Below are 23122 nucleotides of genomic sequence, written 5' to 3'. Positions count from 1 at the left end.
TTTGCCAAAGATAAATTTCAAGTGAAAATCTGAATTTTGGAAAACTCGTATCTGCCAACGCGTCCCAATACTTGAGACATGTCTGAGGAGACTGGTGGTGATGTTAGTGGAAGTGATTTTTTTGATCTTGGGTAATGAAAGGTGTCGACATTGGAAAGGGCTGCACAACTCAGTGAACCAGTATTTTCTAACTGCCTCCTGCACGTGTCACTAAACCACGCGCAGGTAAAAGAGCCATTCAAATGGCAAGACAGACTAATGGATTTTGATGTAACTAATGAAAAGTTCACTGATGGGGTTCCAGATCCCTCAGCGCAACTAACTTGTAAGAAACCACTGCTTGTTGAGTTTTAGTGTAATATCAAAGACTCCCCAGAATCTTTTCAAAAGGCTATTAAGACACGTCTCCCTTTTTCTATAACATATCTGTGGCAAAGCTGAATTCTTCATGTACTTCAACCAAAAGAACTTCGAGCACGAGATTGAACACAGAAGCTGATATAAGAGGCCGGCTCTCTCTATTAGGCCAGACATTAAAGAGATTTGAAAAAATGTAAACCAATGCCATTCTTTTCATTAAAACTTTTAGTTATTTTTCATAAACACGTGTTATTTCTGTGCATGTGCAATGGTTTCATGATTATGTCTAAATGAATTAATAAAATACTTTAAAATATCACATTTAAAATTTTCACATGGTTGACACCAGTAGATGTAACCCCATGTAAACAAGAGCTCCCTGGGGTCCTCAATGATTTTTAAGAACATAAAAGGGATCTCGAGACTAAAAAGTCGAGAATCTCTGTTCTAGTGGCTAGTACGTGCTAGGTACTTGATAAGCGTTGTTGAATGATACTAAAGACACATTCTCTTCAACGTTTGTCTACCTCCCGTCTCTCTTTGAAGACATCTCCGTGGAGGTTTAACAACAGCTCACAGCTTTAGAGTCACGCCAATGAGAGGAAGACCCTGTATCAAGAACACGTGAACCCCTGAAGTCAGGAGTCTCCCTCAGAATCGGTATAAAGTCTCCGACAGTATTATTTTTTCCATCCTTTCCTTTTTCTTTCATGCCCACATCGAGATACAGATTTTAAAACTAGTTGCAAATGTGCTTCGTGCTGCCTTAATCGTAATTACCGGCACTGCAGTGGAGTTTGTGTTTGCTGTGGTGCATGAGGAACGCAGGGGTCTAGCTGTGCTGCCTGCTGAGTGGGAGGCTGACTACCATTTGAACACCACGTTTTCATAGGAAAGCATGTGACATGTTTTAACAGTGACTCCCAAGCTTCTGGGAGACAAGTGACACTGTGACTGTGACAACTTTGTGGACAACAGTGAGTCCACGGAGTGTCTCCCTCACGGGCAAGGAGGCCACGCTCGGAAGCTGCCTCATGCCAAAGTCAACACACGGTGCTTTACAGGGTTATTTGTGAATGGACTGCAATACATAGAAGCAGCTACAACTTTTTAGATGCTGCTGCAGATCCTGAACTTGGAGCTGTCTTCCCCTAGAAGAGGGACTCTCTCTTTCCTGTGTCCCACCAATGATGAACCTGGGACAGCCCCAGCTCTTGGCTGGCCAAACATCCCAGAAATTCTCCTAAAGCCACATAACGCTCTGCTTTGTGTTGAAGCCTGGAGAACGTCCGCACCCAAGGGCACTGACTGGACTCTCACAGCTGCCTGGCCTGCATTTTCCAAAAAGGGTCTTCTGCTTTCAAAAGCCCGTGTTAGCATCTAAGTGCTTCCCTCAGCCACAGGGAGCCTATGTCTTCAGACAAGTATCACTGAATCCACAGGGAAGGGGTGGAGACTAGGAGAGAAATCTCAGGTCCTGACTGTGATGTAAACGTCCCCTGCAGGGGATGCAAGAGGCGAGACTCCCAGTGGATTGGAGATGTTCCCCCATCTTCCATGGGAAGACTGAGGAGACCCATACTGGTTTAGAAGAAGCAAAGATTCGATGTTAACGGGAAGATTCTAGATAAAACTTCCCCATCCTTGCAACACATCTAACCTGAATCTAATAAACCAGAATTTAATGAAGACATTTTATTTTCAAATCCCCAAACGTAGCCACATGGCTTTGGGCTGAGAGTCGGCTTCACAGGTCGAGCAGGAACAGGTTCAACTTTCATCAGCTGCTCGGTTAGGAGAGGAGAAGTGGGCCACCGAAAGAGGCAGAGAAACACCACATGTTTTTGGGTTCAACGAGATGAAAAAGGTTTTGGTTAAAAAGAAAAGAAATGTAGCTTGTGTTCTGAGTGGTCACCCTTGACGGTAATATTCTAAATGTCTCCTCTTGTCGGTCTATCAATTACAGCCTGTTTCACCGATTTACTGTAACTCTGGCACCATCTGAAAACAGGTAAGTCGCTACACGCCTATCAGCAAAGACATGGCCAACACCGGGATGACAGGACATCTGCAGAAGAGGGTGTACAGTGATGAGCACAAGGTATTCCCCCACTCATGCTCTCAGCATCTACTCAGTAGGCTCCTACCACGGGCCAGGCTTGGCGAGGGTGGGTCTGTTCACCGAGGGCCCAGAGTTGAGCAAGACAAACCTAGTTCCTGCCCTCAGGAGGTTCTCAGGCCAGCACAGAGAGCTGAGTAAATGATCACACAATTAATAGTTTAAAAAGCCCCCTTAATTACTGATCCATCCTCGTCTTCCTGCCTTTGCAATGAAGGGAAATAGGGATGGTGGAACAAGTTCTGATGCATTCTTAGGAGACAGCTGACTAGAGTGATCAGGAAGGTGATCAAGACAAAGCTCATCAACGGCTGCTAAAACCATTAGGACGGGGCGGGGGTGGGGGGGAGGGGGGGAGGGGCGGGGTGGGGGTGGGGGTGGGGGGTGCTATCCTAGGTGTATTAAGCTGATGACACCTGAATCTACTGCTTAATCTTAATGGCACAAAAGGAGAGGCATATGGAAGTACAGAACAGCATCTGTGAAGCAGTCTTGCCTCCTCTGTAAAAAGTCAAACTTAAGCCTGACTAAGCCTGTAGATTCAACTAGTGGTTAGAGGAAACACGGAGGACAGAAGAACATGGTAAATGACACCACAGGGATGCGATCGGCTGCATCTCAGGATGTGGGAAACTGCATGGCACAAACAACCCAATTGCTTCAACAACAAAAAGGACCCAAAAAGAGGGAGAGGGGAAACACAGATTAAAAGGCACTGAACAGACACCAACCAAATACAGCTGTGGGCCTTGTTGGGCCCTGGATTCAACCAACCACTGGGAAAACAAAGTATGAAACAAACAAGAAAATTTGAACAGTGACTTCATATTTGATAATTTTTTTCAGGCAGCGATAAAAATACAGTGGTTATGCTTTTTTGGAAAGTGTTTTTTCTTTTTTCCAGTTATAGGTACTTACATGAGTATTTATGGATGAAATGGGATTAGCTCCAAAACAATAAATGGGGAAATAAGCACATGAAAAGATGCTCAACATTATTATTATTATTCAATAAAAAGAAATGAAGTACTAATACATGCTGCAATGTGGATGAATCTTGAAAGCATTATGCTAAGTAAGAGAAGTCAGTCATAAAGGACACCATATATGACACAATTCCATACATATGAAATGTACAGAATAGGCAAATCTATAGAAATAAGAAGCAGATCACTCTTTGCCTAGTGCTGGGGAGGGGGTGGAGGAAAGATAATATTGGAGGGTTATGGCTAAGAGTTCCTGGGTTTGTTTTTGGGTAGTAAAATTATTCTAAAATTAATTGTGGTGACAGATTCACAACTCTGTGAATATGCTAAAAGCCACTGAACTGTACGCTTAATAAAAAAGAGTCAGAGTTGGGCAGGGAGTGGGTGAGGATACAGGTGAAATATAACAGACCGTGCGTTATAAACTTTTTAAATGTGTAGGTTCTCTCCCAGAGGGTCAAACCCCGCCTCTGCCAATTACAAGCTGTATGAGCTTGGCAAGATATTTAACTTCTTTGAACTTCAGTTTCCTTAAATGTGAAATGGGGGTAATATAGGTTTATATGGAAAAAATGAGGGTGATACATTTAAAGCGTGTGGTACAGTGTCTGGAATATATAAAATGCTCAATAAACAGTGACCATTATTATTCTCAACTCTTTTTTTTTCCTTTTTCATATCATCCCTTTCAGGAGCATCTGTTTCCTCAGCATCTCCCTCAGAAACCACCGTAATGATGGACACCTAGTAGATGCTCATAGAAGTCTTCCCGACTTTTCCAGATGCTTCCTTGGCTTCATCCTTATTTTTACGGTTCTCCTTAAGGAGACTGTCCGTCCAAGGGTTCTGTTTTCTGTGACTAAAGGAGTTAGTTTTCTATTTGGTCTCAGGCTAGGACTGAGGATTTAGGAAGAGCAGCAAAGACGTAAGGAAACCAACTGTAGCCATATCGATCAACTCCGTGCCGGAAGGCTGACTCCCCCGCCCAATGGCCACAAACACTGGGATAGCAAAGGGTAGAGGCCCACAGACCATCCTTCCGACCCCTTTCTCAGGCGGTGCCTTTGGTATCACCTCTGGCTCAGCCCAGAGGCGGCTGCATCTCGCTGCTCCCGTCAACTCTGGACTCTTAACCGCCACAGTCATCTGCCCTGGTTCCTGCTCTCACATCACAACTGCATCCTAAACTAGCAAAGTGCTTTTTCAATCACGAAGGCTCTCTATGAACTGAAACCAGTAAAACTAGGATCAATATTTTATAAATGGCACTCTGAAAGCACCGCTCAGACAGACAGACACACACTCACTGGGATTTCTATGCTCACATACGCTCCCCACACAGAACGGCAGCATATTCTCCCATCCGAGTTTGCTCCAAAAGAGATTCAAAAATTTTTGTGTTGTTGTACTGTGCATATCAACTGCACAAGGCAATCAGCCAGGGGGAGGTTTAAACATATGGACTCAATTGCAGGGCTTTGAAAAACGCTGTAGAACAAGACGGGGATGGGCTCTTCCACTCTGCTCTCTGGGACCGCCACCCGGCAGGGCAGGAGCTGGGCCCAAATGATTTACCCTGGGGACACGGGGCCGAAGGGCTGCCCCCAGCTCTGCAATGGTCTGTCCAGACGTGCAAAGGTGCCCGCGAAAGCTGTCTTAAGAGCAACGCTATTCAACTTTCTCTCTACCTTGGAAAATGCCCAGGTTTGCGTGGAAGGCCTTCCCCACAGATGCACACAGTCAGAAATGTCTGTGGCTGCGTGCACCAGACACGTTCTGGTGATTAACTTTATGTTCCTAAATGTCAATTTTCCCAGACCAATCCATTTGCAAGGTGAGCGGGTGTGACCTACAAAAGAATGAACCAAGAAACCATTTTATTTGACTGTTATGGTGTCTAGAATTGACACATTTTACACATTTGCTAAAATGAATAATGTTTTTCCAATGTACTTGCACCATCTCTTCGTCGTCCTCTGGTTTAGAACTTGAAACAGAACTGTGTCTTTGCTACTTCGTTCAGATACACTGATGGTGATGTTTGTAACCGAACGGCTGCCTGCTCTGGGAGCACAGTGTGGCCTCACCTACCCTGCAGATACCCTGCCTCCTTCCTCATCCAAACGTGTCCATTCCCAGGCAAAGGGAAGAGAAAAAGAGTAAACAAAATCACAACTCAGCAGTTCTACCCTAATCCAACTTGCCACGGCCACTAAAGGTTTGCGGTCGCTCACAGGAGGTCAGGATAAGGTAGGGAGCTGGCTGATGCTGTCACGTAGCTCTTTCTCTTCCTTCCAGAAAGCTCACTGGGACGGAGGTATCACGGTGCTGACCTGAGAGCTCTGTAGGCAGACCTGCACGCTCCATTTCAGGGCAGGTCCAAGACTAGGTCCAGGCGTACGTACCTGTGGAGTGGGCACGCTTTACCACAGCTTTCTCAGCACATCCCTGCAGCGGGTCCCTGTGCCCGGGCAGCTGTGTAGCACGTGGCAGGCGGGCAGAGCTCTCCCCACCCATCCAGGGTTACAGCCAGGACAGGATGACGGCAGCGGCAACCCTGCCCCCACCACATTGTGGCTGTTTTCTGAGGACTTCCTTCCTTCCTGGCACTGCAAGCATACTTTACGCTCACTCTATGCATTTCCTACCCCCGGCCTAGAACCAGCCATTCCTGCAGGCAGCCCTGCAGCCGTGCTGTTAAGCTCCGTTCGTTGGTACCAGGGCGGCCTCTGGTCTAGGGCTGGTCTTCCCCATCACTGAGGTGTCACCCTTCTGAGTGCTGTGTCCGAGGTTTCCTACTGTGGCTGGTGGGAACATGAACTTTCCCTGCCCCCCTGCCCCAGGCACTGCTCTGCCTGTTCCCTTCTGGTGGTTCTCTCTTCAGCTGCGGGTGGTTTCCTCACATGGATGTGCTGCTGGGCACCCAACTGAAGACCGGGGGGAACTGCTCTGAGATCTCCGGAGCACCTCTCTGGGCAGCTCTGCCCTCCTTGCTACCTGGCCTGGTGGATTCCAGCTGCTGTGGCCTCCCAGACACCTGACTGTGTCCTCGGCTTAGAGACTCCTGGGCTTGGCTCAGGTCCCACCCCTGGCGCTGAGCCGGGGACCCTCTCTGGGCAGTAAGCTGGGCAAACGGAGGGCTTGTCTTGACCGTCTCCATCACAGGGATTGCCGTGCTGTGCTACCTGACGTCCAGTGTCTGAAAATCACAGCTTCATCTATTTTGTCTGGAGTTTTAGTTGTCTAAGGCAGGAAGGTAAACTCAGTTCCTGTTACTCTGTCTTGGCCTAAGCAGAAGTTCTGAGGTTCACCACACAGAGGGTCCCACTTAGCCTGGGATGGACTTTCCTGGGACACTAGTCTTGTCAAGGTCAGTAATCTGCAGTGAGTCACCTCCCAGATGAGCAAGTACACAGCTGTGACCACACTGCACCGCACGGCCAAAATAACAGAGTGGGCATATCTGTCACGGTCGCACAGAAGATTGCTGGAGATGTAAAGTACAAATAGGATTAAACCGGGAGGCCCTGGAAGTCAAAATGCCTTCCTGCGTGTTCGACAGGACGCCCAGGAAGCTGCGGGGGACGCCGCCTTGCCAGGTGCACCTGCCCTTCCCAGGAGACAGCGCCCTGGATGGCCAGTGGTGGCCAAGGGTTTACACGAAAACAGCCCACAGGAGAATGACTGGTTTCCCGGGATGGTCCCTGCTGCCCGCCAAGGTGGGAAGAGGACTCACCAACAGTGTGAAAGCCCACTCGGCTAACGAGGGCGCAGGGGGGATGGTGTGGCTGGAAACGCCCCCTGGGGCTCTCCGTCTCCAGGTATCACGTGGAGTGACACACGCACACACGCTCTTATGGAACATAAACAAGGAACTGTAATTTTCTTCTCAATTCCATTGTCTTAGGTCTTCACAGCCTTCTTCCCAAGACAGTGATGCAGGCTTTAATGATTTGCAAGCACATTTTAAAACCCCAGGAACCTTACACCAAAGGAAAGAACACTTTTCAGTTGGAAGTGCTTTAATCACTGTAAATCAGAAGTGCTGCGGAGGGAATTTTCTCCAGGCAGCTCATCCTGCATGTCGGTGACCCCCGAGTGGCAGCTCTCCCTGTAGATGGCAACACAGAACCACACGGACACGCGAAGCCGGCGGATGCTACTGCTTTCACGGTCCTCCTTCAAGCAGGGGGTCGAGGCGGCTGCAACCAGGGCAGAAGAACAGCCGAGGAGCGGCCGCCTTCCCTGCTCTGCTCAGAGCCCAGCACCAGGCCATGGACGCGCCCTGAGCGTGGGGTCCACTCCCAGCATCCCCAGCCTCACCCCCGCCCGCACCTTCTGTCCCCCCAGAGCAAATGGGCACGGAGAGAAAGGGAAGTGTTCACCCTCATAAAAGAGTAGCAGGCTCCTAATGAATGAAGTCACCATAAGGGATCCTGAAATTCCCGGCTTCAGACGTGGAGTTTCTTTTAAGACTCGTTTACAGTCACGCATGGCCAGTTAGGAAGGGTCTCAAGAAGGCTAGCTCACGGGCCAGGCCCCTGGCCTCAGAGTTAGTTGACATGCTCGTCTTAAAAACAGGGGGCTTGGGCTTCCCTAGTGGCGCAGTGGTTGAGAGTCCGCCTGCCGATGCAGGGGACGCGGGTTCGTGCCCCGGTCCGGGAAGGTCCCACATGCCGCGGAGTGGCTGGGCCCGTGAGCCATGGCCGCTGAGCCTGTGCGTCCGGAGCCTGTGCTCCGCAACGGGAGAGGCCACAGCAGTGAGAGGCCCGCGTACCGCAAAAAAAGAACAAAAAACCCCAGGGGGCTTGTGAGGAACAGAGGCGGGGGAGGGGCTGCCAGCAGCAGCCACCTGTCCGGGAGTTTTGCGTTCAGTGGGCACGCAACGGAGCTCTGCTGAATGACACAGAAGCACTTGCAGTGACTTCCCCCCTGCCCTCCACCCCTTTCACCTCATTCCCTTTAGGACAACTGCCTGGGGTCGGAGCTGTGAATTCCCACACCTGGGAGGCCACAGCACAGGCCGCAGCTAACTGACGGTGCAGGACCTACTGGTAAATGACCACGGCTGGCCACTGACACGGCCCCCTTGATCTCACATCCTGACCGAGAGTGAACTGAGGTGCACGCACAAAATCAATCCAGATACAGACGTAGGCGCAAACCATAAGGAAATCCCATATATCCTGGGCAAATCTAAGGGATGGACGTTTCTAACAAAAATACGATGCTATTTGCTACAATATTTGCTCATGACTTAGGGGACCACGTACAACGCCCTTCAGCTCGGGCGTACTGCCACCACACCAGACTGTTCGCCACGCAGCAAACACGCCAGAAGCTTCCAGGCCTGTGAGTTTTCATTCTAGCACAGCATCCTCCCCACCTGCTCTACCTGGTGGATCCCTGTCACTCTTTAAGGTCTGATTTGAACGTCGCCCTCCCCGTGAGGCAGCCCTCACGCCCTGGCGGTAAGGAGCACGTGGCCAGGGCCCCTTCCCCACGCCCCCCGGGCCTACCGTTCCCCGCAGTCAGGCAGGCACCCCTGCACCCCACCGCCTGCCAAGGGCCTGCCTTCGGCTTTGGGCCGTGAGGCGGCGAGGCAGGGGCTGGCTTCACTCCTCCTGGGACCCCTGGGCCTCACAAAGTGCCTGGCAGGGCGGGGGGCTCCGTGAGAGGAAGGGGAAGAGGTTGTGCTCCACGGACAGCAGGGCCGCCAAGCAGACGGCCGTGCTCTCCCTCTCGTTCTCTTCCTGCCACGGGAGGCGGCCGTGTGCTCCACGGACGGTCAGGCAAGGCCGAATGAGCAGGGTCTGGTGCTGGGCAAAGCCCCGGACTGGACCAAGAGGCCTGCTGAGCCTTTCTGTCCTGCAGAGACTTCCGGGCGAGCGAGCAATCTGTGGTGGGGCTGGAAGGAAGGGTCTCAACTGCCCCTCACTCGGCTGGAAGCGTCTAGGCCTCCTCTACGGTCACGGGCCGCAGGCCGGGCTGGACCGGCAGCGGGGCTTTCTGACGCTTGGCCTGTTTCAAAGCTCACTTCTGAACCCTCATCATCGTCAGATGCTGACGCTGTTTTCAAAACCATGGACTATTGGAACAATGGCTGCTCCCCCATCTGCTCACGAGAAATGGCTTTTACGAGTGAGGCTGCGTGGCCACCCCCCAGCAGCCCTGCTGCTGACCCTGGACCCGGGTCCACGGGACCCCGCGTGGCACAACTGTTTCTTTCGGCAAACACGGTGACAAGGGGTGACATCATCCTAGTAGAGGAAAGTGGGCAAAGGCCACACACGGGATAAAGTGAGTGAGAAGGAACAAGCACTCAGGGGCCTTCGGGGGTGCTGCCACTTCCCGGCTGCCCCCGAGTCTCAGAAGCTTGTCTGACTGCCGCTCTGCTCGCCTCCGCCAACATCTGGCACATCTCGAGGCTGAAGAACTAGTAACAGAATCAACAGAAGAGGCGTAACGGGAGGAGGAACAGACAGGAGGTCGGGAGCATCTGGTCGACCCTCCTCTAGGGCCGGCCAGTGAGCGGCCTGGCGCTCGGGGGGTGCGGCCCCTCCCTTGTGGTCAGGGAGCGGGGCTCTCAGCAGCGACCCCAACATACGCCTTCCAGCCTACAGCCTGCCCCGGGGTAAGCATTACCTAAACAATGGAAACTGCTTCACGGTGTGGGCTTGAGGGGATAAACGCCACAGGAAGCTACCCAGGACCTCAGCCACCTACCCCATGGTGTGGAGGGGGACCGCGGGAGTGTCCAGTGACACCCAGGCTGGGAGGCCTCCCACTCCAGCACTTAGCAGAGGGACTTTGCCAGTAGCTCACTCTGCTTTTTCCTCTGAGCACACTGCTAAGTTGAAACATACGGATTTCCTAATATTTAACATTTTAGACTTCGAAAAATGGCAGTCTCAGGTTTTTATAATATTTGCTATTCACTTGATGGTTTATTTGGCCAGACTGTAACTTGTGCAGTACTTTGCGACTGTGAGTGGTACTGCTATAATCCTGGTCACTTCTCCACCTTTAATGACAAAATTTTATCACTTCTGTACCGAAGTACTACTATTTTTGCTTGCTCTGGAAAAACTCAGTAAGCTTATGGAGATCACTGTGCTTCAATAATGATATTAATAATAATAACTGTAATACTAAAAGCACGTAAGTGTGTACATGAGCATTCCACATATACTAACTCATGTATTCTTCACCACAACTCTGAGGTAAGTGCTGTTACTACCTCCGTGTAAGAGCAGGAAACTACTTAACAGGATTCCGTAAAACAGACAACGACCAAAACTAGAGCTGCACGGCTCCCCAGTGCACGTAAGTCCAAAAGTTTAGATATTCATGATCATGCTTCCTAGTTGTATGTTTCTTTTTTGGCTGCTTTGGAGAAATCATCACACTTGCAGATCGACACTCCACAGTCACATTAGAAAGCTGTTCATTATTACCATCTGCATGCTGATTTGAGTTCTAGAATTTAGATACGACTTTCCCTTTTTTTGGACTTCAACGAGTCATTCTGAACCACTGATTCAACCACTAATGAAAAAGACAACTTAGCACATGTAAATATTAACGTGCAAATGAGACAAAAATACATCTGCAGATAATTACACCCTTTTAACTGATTGTTAGCTGAGAAGTAGCCAAGATGGTCCCTGTAGCGTACGTTATATATTTAATACCCTTTATTACCATGACTTATTAAGAAAAAAATCTGACCAGTGCTAAAAGTTTTTTTAAACTCTGATCATCCCCACAACCCCAGGAAGGAGAATCTGGCATTGTGTTTCTAAAGCCCACCAAGGGGAGGTGACACAGACCTGCCTGGAGAGGCAGTGAGTGGAGGCCCAGGGGGCGCCGGATGAGAGGCGGGTTACGGGGCCCACATGGGGAAGCACTAAAGGTTTGGAGGATCCCGGGAGCAGGGGAGGCCAGCAGCCTGTGCCCGTGTAGCATCTCCTAGGGGTGGCGGGACTTTTCTAGGAGAGATCAGGGATGCAGGGCAGACTGAAGATCCAGAGCGGAAGCTTCTAGAGCCCTGATGAAAGACCATCGTGCCCAGCTTTGTACAGAAGCAGAGGACCTGTTGGCCTTTAAGGGGCCCCCAGACGTGGACACAGAGAGTATCACAGCTCTGGCCAGTGTGGTGAGGTGGAGAGTGTTGCTTCCCACATTCTCAAGGCTTTCTCCCAACCTGGTATGTGTCCGTGGGGGTTGGGGGGGAGTGGGGGGAGAGCGTATGAGACAGATTACATCCAATTTAGACAAGTAAAGGAAGATGCCATTTCTCACACCCCAAGCTGTGTGATAAAATGTATACCTGCTATAACCCTAACTATTACGAAGAATGCAGTGGGATAACTGCAAAAATCTCTGATCTGATCTTGTATCTTACCTTCCTCTGAGATTGTCAATGGCCAGCTAGTGGGAAGCAGCCGCATAGCACAGGGAGATCAGCTCGTTGCTTTGTGACCGCCTGGAGGGGTGGGATAGGGAGGGGTGGGAGGGAGGGAGACGTAAGAGGGAAGAGATATGGGAACATATGTATATGTATAACTGATTCACTTTGTTATAAAGCAGAAACTAACACACCATTGTAAAGCAATTATACTCCAATAAAGATGTAAAAAAACCCAAAAAACAACAAAAAAATTGTCAATGGCCAGTAGACTCACAAGTTTCCCCGCTAGGGACCACCAGGGGTCCATGACCCTTATTTTACAAAACAATGTATCGATCCTAAGTAACATGAAAGAAGGGACCTCTCCGCACCAGGCAGGTAGTAATAAGCATACAACCAAAACGCTGACCTGATGTTGTTTGATCACAGAAAAGTTTGTGCCCTCAGAATCATTACACAGTTTGAAGAGCTCCTATCCCAGGGGTTACCACAGGGTCATCATTCTTTGGAACCATAACACATAATCCACAAGACCTGACAGTTATATTTGTTTTTAACGATTGTCTGGATTTTATTAAATGAGAATTTAAGGGAAAATAATTTGTTCTGGTGTAATTTACTCTTTCTTTCCCTCCTTCCTCCACCCCTCATTATTTTAACTTCCAGTGTTTGGGGCACAGCAGTGCACTGGAGGGAAGGGAAAGCCAAAACAAATTCACCAAATCTTTATTAACTAAAATCCAAGTAACCAGAATCCTCAGACAAGCTTTATCATACTGTCTTATTTCACTTGTAGAAGACGGCATGCTGAGCATTTATTTTTAAACAAATAAAACAAAAACTTCCTAAATATGGCTTAGGGACAGTCCAGCTTTAGCCCAGAACTCATATACCTTCTAAAGTTTTACAATAAGAACTGGCCTGCACTAATTTGTTAAATTGGTTAATTGCCTTTCCACCAGCTTCTAGGAATACTTGTGATCATAGCCCATTAGGAAAACATTTCAATTATCAAACAGAAATTAAAGCTAAATTTCAGGGAGAAACTAAAAGCATTTTCTGTATGAATTCTGATTAATAAAAATATTGAACTAATCAGAACACACACTTCACAAAACATTTCAATTGACCGAGGTTAATCAAAATAGACATCGTTACCTCTGTAGTCATTGCCCGCTCCCAAAAGTTCAGTGTATTCCCCCCGCTACAGCGAAGAAAAATGCTACCAAAAATCTGACTGAGTATATACTTTTCTAAAGGAACACTTTGAAATATTTCACTTTCTGGTGCCCCAATTAAAAAGCATAAAACCCACTTTCCAACAGGGAGAAAATTGTTTTTTGTTGTTCATTTGCTGACTCTTAATGAAACACTTAAAAAGGTTATATACCACTGGCTTTCAAACGTCCCAGATTTTGGGATACATTTTATAAGTTTTACCAAATTTCTAATTTGGGGGGATATCAAGAACAATAGTGTAAGAAAACAGAAGTCAGAGAAAGGCCTAAGTTAAAAAAATAGCCAGTACGAGTGTGAAATGGGGTAAGAACACATGTCCACACATACCATACTGGTATTTTATATCTGACAAGTCACCCGTCTATTTTCCACCTCCATTACTGCTCCCAAGATCTATTTTAATATTTATCGTATGTGTTAATAAAAATGAGTAGTGAAGAGCACTGCACTCAGCCGCACGCCATGAGTGGCCCATTAAAGCACAAGACAACTGACTAATAAAAAGTTCTTGTTAGAACACACTGAGCATTTCAATTAGCCTTTTCATTTACTCACATTATCTTAAAGTTGACACAAAGTTAACCACTTCCCACTTTTCTTTTATTTCATTTAATGACTATTTCTTCCTCATTTCTACTGTTCTTTTAGGGATGAATCCAGAGAAAATGAAACACCAAAGTCCTACCAGCACCAGAATTGTCAGCTCTTGATACCAGCACTTAAAAAACTGTCTGTGCATAGAGAACAGACTTGTGGTTGCCAGGAGGGAGGGGGAGGGAGGGAAGTACTGGGAGTTTGGGATTAGCAGATGCAAACTATTACACAGAGAATGGATAAACAACAAGGTCCTACTGTAAAGCACAGGGAGCTACAGGCAATATCCTGCGATAAACCATAATGGAGAATATGAAGAAGAATGTATGTATATGTATAACTGAATTGCTTTGTAGTACAGCAGAAATTAACACAACATTGTAAATCAACTCTACTTCAATAAAATTAAAAAAAAAAACTGCCTGGGACAGAGAACCTGTCATTCTGGATTCTAAAAGGACATCAGACGCCTCTGTTCTGTACCCGCCCCGAGATGCTGCTGTGCGCATGCGCAGTGTCTGGTCTCCGGAGCCCCGCCCGAGGTGCGCGCGTGCTTCCACGTTCACGGTCAGGTCCCGTTGCGGGCCTGGGCAGGTCATCCCGATGAATGAGAGAACCCCAGGCCTCCGGCGCCCCCCCCTCCCCCGCCCTGCAGACGCGCCACACAGGCAGGCAGCCCATTTGTCTGCCTCGGCCACCAAATCCCATGGGGCCTCCCAGCCTTCGCCGCAGGCTTTTCAGGCCTTGAATCTTATTTAATGTTCACGGGAAAAAGCACCTGCTGCCTGCTGGACCCATAAAAGTCTTGCTGAAAATGAATACCTTGCTTAAGCAAAGGCATGAAGGAAAGTGCTTATCCTCTTCTGAGGCCATGTGGGAAGGAAAACAATCTGCCTGGCACAAAGGCGGGGCGTTAGAGGGCCCTGCAGGCCCCTGTGTGTCCGACACCTCACTTCCTTAGCAAAGGCATCAAAGGGTCGAGGAGCTTTATTTGATTCTGTCTCCAAAGCCAGGTGTCCCCCTCAAACACGTGTCACCAACCACAAGTGCAGTGAGCAGTGAGAATCATGACAGATTACCACCGCTTCTGCAACATATATTTTTAAAAAGCCCCCTCCATTTATAACCCCAAAAGGTAACTAAATGAAGCCAAGCACATTCTTTTCATCACCTACTATAGATATGATGTTCAGTAAAAAATAGAACAAAGAAGGAACCATGGCAACATAGGAAAGCATCCTTATACTGTTGTCTGGGGGCATCCAAGTTTTAAATTCCATTAATCGGGAAAATAGTTTAAATGTACAATTTAGTAAATGGATGTTTGTATCACCATGACTTGCAGTCATGGCATCTTCAAAGCGCAATTCGGACGTGGTGTCCTGCACCCTCTCCAGTTGTGTACAGAATGCCGGGTAGTTTCTGGGAACAGACACAAACCGCATTTTCTCTAAAAGTGTAGAGTGCATTTGGGGATCAGAGGTCAGTCTGACACAGCTGAGTGGAAACGGCCCTGGGAAGGTTTGTGGGGCACTAAAGGTGGCTGTCAGTGTCACCTGGGTCCCTGCACAGCAATGGTTCTCAAACTCTGCTGCACGATAAGGTCACCTGGGAGCTTTACGAGTCCATGCAAGACCTCCCTCCACACGTGGGAACTGAGTATTAGCAAATTTTTTAAAGCTCTCTGGATAATTCAAATGTGCTGCCCAATGTGAGAACCAGCGCCATGGTTGGCTGCCTTTCAAACTTCACCGTGCACACGAATCTCCCGGAATCTTGGGAAGATGCGGATTCTGGTTCAGTAGGTCTGGGGTGGGGCCTGAGGAATGCGTTTTAACAAGATCCAGGTGATGCTGCTTGGCCAGCGGACTAGTTTACGTAGCAAAACCAGAGACAATGGGAAACCAATGCAAATGTCTGTGCGGGGGTGATGTCATCAAGGCTGAGCTTTGCCATGATGAACCAAACGCCCCTCAACATAAGCAGATTTAAAGGGGTGGGAAAGAGGTAGGGAACCAGTAAGGAAGCAACTGAGATGGAGTCAGACAAGTCTGAATGGATCCTCAAGACAAGTAACCCTGTCTCACTCAATGCCACCCACAGGGACTGCTGCTCGGGGCGAGCTTGTAAAAGGCTCTACTAGGCATGCAAAGCCCACAGGAAATGAGTCTACTTTAACTACTATACATAAAATAGATAACCAACAAGGACCTACTGTATAGCACAGGGAACGCGGCTCAATGTTCTGTAATAACCTAAATGGGAAAAGAACTTGAGAAAGAATGGGTACTTGTATGGGTACAAGTAAATAAATAAAGTGCTGTTGGTAATATCCCATGCTAAGAAAAGAAAAATAAAAGAAAAAGAAAGAAAAAGAAAATAAAAAAAGAGTCTACTTCAGTATCTGGTCCTTCCCCCAGGTCTGAGTACCTGAAAAGCACAGTGTGGGTAGGAATGCCAGTGCCTCCGACTTCTTATGGAAAAGACTGTGTTGCCCCCTCTCTTCTCCTCTCCTGCCAGGCACTGGGTGGGGGGGGGGGGGGCGGCACAGGACTGTCGTGCCTGCCCTCTTGCACTGATGGTGTGTCTATGATGTGGACAGGCAGACAGGTGGATGGAACGAGAAACACTTCTGTTGAGTTAAGTGGAGATTGTCAGGTTGTCTGTTGCCGCAAAGTTAGCCTGGCCAATGTAATCTGGACTGATGCACCGACCGAGAGCCTCCCCTCCCTGTGGACCAGTCCCAGGAGCCCAGCAGAGGTGATCAGAGGCTCGTAGTGGCCGGGCAAGCCCACTGATGAACTGCCCAAATTCCAGTGAGGCTGTGGCTGTGGCTTAAGGACCCTGGTCCTAGTGACTCCCATGACCATGGGACCTCGGGGGACACTTCACACGGCCTACGTCTCAGAAGGGTTTCCTCAGCCCTGGAAGCGCTTCTTGTAAATAAGATGCTTCTGAAAGAAGCGCTCTTGGCCGGGTGCTGTCTTCCCTCTCTGGCCCCCGCACATCACGGTGGGAGAGGCCCAGACATTATTACCTGGCTTCCCCCTCTGCTCTCTGCTCCATCCAGACTCCTCCCAAAGCCACTTTTCTACATCCAGAGTTTTAACTAAAGAGCATGACACAAATCTATGGTTAAGAAGATTCAAACGATATTGGATGCATTTTAATTTATTTTTTAAAAGTTAATTAATTTATTTTTGGCAGCGTTGTGTCTTTGTTGCTGCGTGCGGTCTTTCTCTAGTTGCGGCGAGTGGGGGCTGCTCTTAGTTGCGGTGTGCGGGCTTCTCACTGCGGTGGCTTCTCTTGTTGCGCATCACGGGCTCTAGGCGTGTGGGCTTCAGTAGTTGTGGCTCGCGGGCTTTACAGCGCAGGCTCGGTAGTTGTGGCGCACGAGCTTAGTTGCTCCACGGCATGTGGGATCCTCCCGGACCCAGGTTCGAACCCGTGTCCCTTGCATTGGCAGACGGATTCTTAACCACTGCGTTACCAGGTAAGTCCCTGGGATGCTTTTTTTTTTTTCTCCTGTGCCTGTTGGTATTGTCTAAGTATTTCTAATTTCCATTATGATTTCTTCTTAGACCCATGAACTATTTAGAGATGTTTCCAAATGTATGGGTTTGTTTTTTTTTTACATCTTTATTGGAGTATAATTGCTTTACAATGGTGTGTTAGTTTCTGCTTTATAACAAAGTGAATCAGTTATACACATACATATGTTCCCATATCTCTTCCATCTTGAGTCTCCCTCCCTCCCTTCCTCCCTATCCCACCCCTCTAGGTGGTCACAAAGCACCCAGCTGATCTCCCTGTGCTATGGGGCTGCTTCCCACTAGCTATCTACCTTACGTTTGGTAGTGTATATATGTCCATGCCACTCTCTCGCTTTGTCACAGCTTACCCTTCCCCCTCCCCGTATCATCAAGTCCATTCTCTAGTAGGTCTGTGTCTTTATTCCTGTCTTACCCCTAGGTTCTTCATGACATTTTCTTTTCCTTAAGTTCCATATATATGTGTTAGCATATGGTATTTGTCTTTCTCTTTCTGACTTAACTTCACTCTGTACGACAGACTCTAGGTCCATCCACCTCATTACAAATAGCTCAATTTCATTTCTTTTTATGGCTGAGTAATATTCCATTGTATATATGTGCCACATCATCTTTATCCATTCATCCGATGATGGACACTTAGGTTGTTTCCATCTCCTGGCTATTGTGAATAGAGCTGCAATGAACATTTTGGTACAAGAATCTTCGTGAATTATGGTTTTCTCAGGGTATATGCCCAGTAGTGGGATTGTTGGGTCATATGGTAGTTCTATTTGTAGTTTTTTAAGGAACCTCCATACTGTCCATAGTGGCTGTACCAATTCACATTCCCACCAGCAGTGCAAGAGTGTTCCCTTTTCGGATGCTTTTTTAATTAAAAAAAATAAGTGTTGCTTTTAAGCTGAGATGTAGCTTGAGATTCTTCTCCGACCTCTCACTTCACACGCAGCCAAAGACAGTTCAGAGGCCTCCAATGTCACTCAGCCAAAGTCCACCCGAAATCAGATACGTGAAGGCTGCAAATGAGTGTAAAACAGGTCCTGTGCGAACAGTGTGAAAACAATGACCTGAAACCGCTTCAAAGGCCAACCATCAACTCCCCTTGTATCTCATGACTTTGTCTTTGTTTACTGAAAGTCAGACCTATTTATTACTCAAGTGAATAATGAGCAATGTCCTAGGAAAATATTCTTCTTGCCTCAGACGTTATCAGGAAGTAGAAAGAATACCTCATTGAGTGCTTGATAAATATTTTTAAATTAAATTAATGAATAAACGGACTCAAATTTCCCATCTGCAGGATGCACTTAGATGTCCTTTCGTCTCCAAAGTTTCTGCAGTGCTGCTTTAGGACCCCCTCCCGCGGGGAATGTGAACCTATCTTGCCTGGAAATTGCAGTACTTTTCAAAGAATGCTTTTAGTTCTTCTCTCAGACTCTTAAACACCCTCCAATTCTCCACTCATCAGTTGGCTTCCTTCACCTCTCATATAAAACAGTTTCCAAAAAAAATCTCAAAATTCATTCTAATCAGTCCTCAGTTAAGCTCCTTGTTTAGACATAATCTTGTCATTGTTATCTGGGTCTAAATTTATAGCCCATTAAAAATAAAGCTTATGTGAGATTAAATTTTTTTCTTTGAGCTTATTGGTATTTTCCAAATTTTGACAATGAATGTGTGTCACTTTGGTAGATAGGAAAGAAGATATTAAAATATGTGACAGTGGATGACAACTCAGAAAGTGTTTTTCCCCAAAAAATATTTTTTCCTATTTCTACTGCGCTGAAAAACTCATCTAGGCAGAAACTTATCCGCCAACAGATTCTAGTCGGTTTTACTAAAATTTTTATTACCTTCACTGTTTATTAAGTCATTGATACCTGTTCTCGATGGTCGGATAAGTTCTGTCAACAAGGATGATCCGCTTATATAGGCTGCTTCTGGCAAATGGAGCCCCAATAAATGCATGTCTTCCACACGGGTTTTAAAATTATTGTTTTATTATAAAAATAGTATATGCTCATAGTAAAAAAATTAAATTATACAGCAGGGGGTATGAACTGAAGAATAGAAGATATCCCCAATTCCAGTCCCCTGTTGCAGAGATAACAATGGTTCACAATTTCCTTTGTATCTTTTCAGATATTTTCTAGGCAAAAAGAAGTCTACATGTTTATAAAAATGGAAAATGGGATAATAATCTATAGAATGTTGTACAACTTGGTCTTTTTTTCCTTAATTTTTGAATTTTATTTATTTATTTATTTATTTGCTGTACGCGGGCCCCTCAATGTTGTGGCCCCTCCCGTTGTGGAGCATAGGCTCCGGACGCACAGGCTCAGCAGCCATGGCTCATGGGCCCAGCTGCTCCGCGGCATGTGGGATCTTCCTGGACCGGGGCACGAACCCATGTCCCCTGCATCAGCACGCGGACTCTCAACCACTGTGCCACCAGGGAAGCCCTTATTTATTTTTTTATACAGCAGGTTCTTATTAGTCATCCATTTTATACGCATCACTGTATACATGTCAATCCCAATCTCCCAATTCATCCCACCACCACCACCTCCACCCCCATGCCGCTTTCCCCCCTTGGTGTCCATACGTTTGTTCTCTACATCTGTGTGTCTATTTTTGCCCTGCAAACCGGTTCATCTGTACTATTTTTCTAGGTTCCACATATATGCGTTAATATACGATATTTGTTTTTTCTCTTTCTGACTTACTTCACTCTGTATGACAGTCCCTAGATCTATCCACGTCTCTACAATGACCCAATTTCATTCCCCTTTATGGCTGAGTAATATTCTATTGTATATATGTACCAGACCTTCTTTATCCATTCATCTGTCGATGGGCATTTAGGTTGCTTCCATGACCTGGCTATTGTAAATAGTGCTGCAATGAACATTGGGGTGCATGTGTCTTTTTGAATTAAGGTTTTCTCTGGGTATATGCCCAGTAGTGGGACTGCTGGGTCATATGGTAGCTCTATTTGTAGTTTTTTAAGGAACCTCCATACTGTTCTCCATAGTGGCTGTATCAATCTACATTCCCACCAACAGTGCAAGAGGGTTCCCTTTTCTCCACACCCTCTCCAGCATTTGTTGTTTGTAGATTTTCTGATGATGCCCATTCTAATGGGTGTGAGGTGATACCTCATTGTAGGTTTGATTTGCATTTCTCTAATAACTAGTGATGTTGAGCAGCTTTTCATGTGCTTCTTGGCCACCTGTTTGTCTTCTTTGGAGAAATGTCTATTTAGATCTTATGCCCATTTTTGCATTGGGTTGTTTGTTTTTTTAATATTGAGCTGCATGAGCTGTTTATATATTTTGGAGATTAATCCTTTGTCCGTTGATTCGTTTGCAAATATTTTGTCCCATTCTGAGGGCTTTTTGTCTTGTTTATGGTTTCCTTTGCTGTGCAAAAGCTTTGAAGTTTCATTAGGTCCCATTTGTTTATTTTTGTTTTTACTTCCATTTCTCTAGGAGGTGGATCGAAAAAGATCTTGCTGTGATTTATGTCAAAGAGTGTTCTTCCTATGTTTTCCTCTAAGAGTTTTATAGTGTCTGGTCTTACATTTAGGTCTCGAATCCATTTTGAGTTTATTTTTGTGTATGGTGTTAGGGAGTGTTCTAATTTCATTCTTTTACATGTAGCTGTCCAGTTTTCCCAGCATCACTTATTGAAGAGACTGTCTTTTCTCCACTGTATATCCTTGCCTCCTTTGTCATAGATTAGTTGACCATAGGTGTGTGGGTTTATCTCTGGGCTTTCTATCTTCTTCCATTGATCTATGTTTCTGTTTTTGTGCCAGTACCATATTGTCTTGATGACTGTACCTTTGTAGTATAGTCTGAAGTCAGGGAGTCTGATTCCTCCAGCTCCGTTTTTTTCCCTCAAGACTGCTTTGGCTATTTGGGGTCTTTTGTGTCTCCATACAAATTCTAAGATTTTTTTGTTCTAGTTCCGAAAATAATGCCATTGGTAATTTGACAGGGATTGCACTGAATCTGTAGATTGCTTTGGGTAGATATAGTCATTTTCACAATATTGATTCTTCCAATCCAAGAACATGGTATATCACTCCATCTGTTGGTATCATCTTTAATTTCTTTCATCAGTGTCTTATAGTTTTCTGCATACAGGTCTTTTGTCTCCCTAGGTAGGTTTATTCCTAGGTCTTTTATTTTTTTGGTTGCAATGGTAAATGGGAGTGTTTCCTTAATTTCTTTTCCCGATTTTTCATCATTAGTGTATAGGAATGCAAGAGATTTCTGTGCATTGATTTTGTATCCTGCAACTTTACCAAATTCATTGATTAGCTCTAGTAGTTTTCTGGTGGCATCTTTAGGATTCTCTATGTATAGTATCATGTCATCTGCAAACAGTGACAGTTTTACTTCTTCTTTTCCAGTTTGTATTCCTTTTATTTCTTTTTCTTCTCTGATTGCCGTGGCTAGGACTTCCAAAACTATGTTGAATAATAGTGGTGAGAGTGGACATCCTTGTCTTGTTCCTGATCTTAGAGGAAATGCTTTCAGTTTTTCACCATTGAGAATGATGCTTGCTGTGGGTCTGTCGTATATGGCCTTTATTATGTTGAGGTAGGTTCCCTCTGTGCCCACTTTCTGGAGAGTTTTTTTCATAAATGGGTGTTGAATTTTGTCAAAAGCTTTTTCTGCATCTATTGAGATGATTATATGGTTTTTATTCTTCAATTTGTTAATATGGTTTATCACATTGATTGATTTACGTCTAGTGAAGAATCCTTGCATCCCTGGGATAAATCTCACTTGATCATGGTGTATGATCCTTTTACTGTGTTGTTGGATTCTGTTTGCTAGTATTCTCTTGAGGATTTTTGCATCTATATTCATCAGTGATATTGGTCTGTAATTTTCTTTTTTTGTACTATCTTTGTCTGGTTTTGGTATCAGGGTGATGGTGGCCTCACAGATTGAGTTTGGGAGTGTTCCTTCCTCTGCAATTTTTTGGAAGAGTTTGAGAAGGATGGGTGTTAGCTCTTCTCTAAATGTTTGATAGAATTCCCCTGTGAAGCCATCTGGTCCTGGACTTTTGTTTGTTGGAAGATTTTTAATCACAGTTTCAATTTCAGTGTTTGTGATTGGTCTGTTCATATTTTCTATTTCTTCCTGGTTCAGTCTTGGAAGGTTATACCTTTCTAAGAATTTGTCCATTTCTTCCAGGTTGTCCATTTTATTGGCATAGAGTTGCTTGTAATAGTCTCTTAGGATGCTTTGTATTTCTGTGGTGTCTGTTGTAATTTCTCCTTTTTCATTTCTAATTTTATTGATTTGATTCCTCTCTCTCTTTTTCTTGATGAGTCTGGCTAATGGTTTATCAATTTTATTTATCTTCTCAAAGAAGCAACTTTTAGTTTTATTGATCTTTGCTATTGTTTTCTTTGTTTCTACGTCATTTATTTCTGCTCTGATCTTTATGATTTCTGTCCTTCTGCTAACTCTGGGTTTTGTTTGTTCTTCTTTCTCTAGTTCCTTTAGGTGTAAGGTTAGGTTGTTTGTTTGAGATTTTTCTTGTTTCTTGAGGTAGGCTTGTATAGCTATAAACTTCCTTCTTAGAACTGCTTTTGCTGCATCCTGTAGGTTTTGGACCATTGTGTTTTCATTGTTAGTTGTCTCTAGGTAGTTTTTGATTTCCTCTTTGATTTCTTCATGATCTCTTGGTTATTTAGTAACATATTGTTTAGCCTCCATGTAGTTGTGTTTTTTACGTTTCTTTCCCCTGTAATTCATTGCTAATCTCATAGCGTTGTGGTCAGAAAAGATGCTTGATATGATTTCAATTTTCTTTAGTTTAGTGTGGCTTGATTTGT

At 45.9% G+C, this 23122-nt stretch overlaps 1 protein-coding gene across 2 annotated transcripts in view; it reads right to left on the bottom strand.

Moving 5' to 3' along the window:
- FARS2 (phenylalanyl-tRNA synthetase 2, mitochondrial) overlaps positions 1-23122 on the bottom strand; it is a 383657-nt gene that overhangs the window by 46974 nt on the left and 313561 nt on the right. The gene's annotated exons all lie outside the window — the stretch shown is intronic.

This window comes from Aethalodelphis obliquidens, unplaced genomic scaffold (genome assembly GCF_003676395.1).
Source record: "Aethalodelphis obliquidens isolate GAN/ISIS:26980383/991018 unplaced genomic scaffold, ASM367639v1 scaffold34, whole genome shotgun sequence".
NCBI lineage: Eukaryota > Metazoa > Chordata > Mammalia > Artiodactyla > Delphinidae > Aethalodelphis > Aethalodelphis obliquidens.
This window is presented reverse-complemented; position numbering and strand designations above follow the sequence as displayed.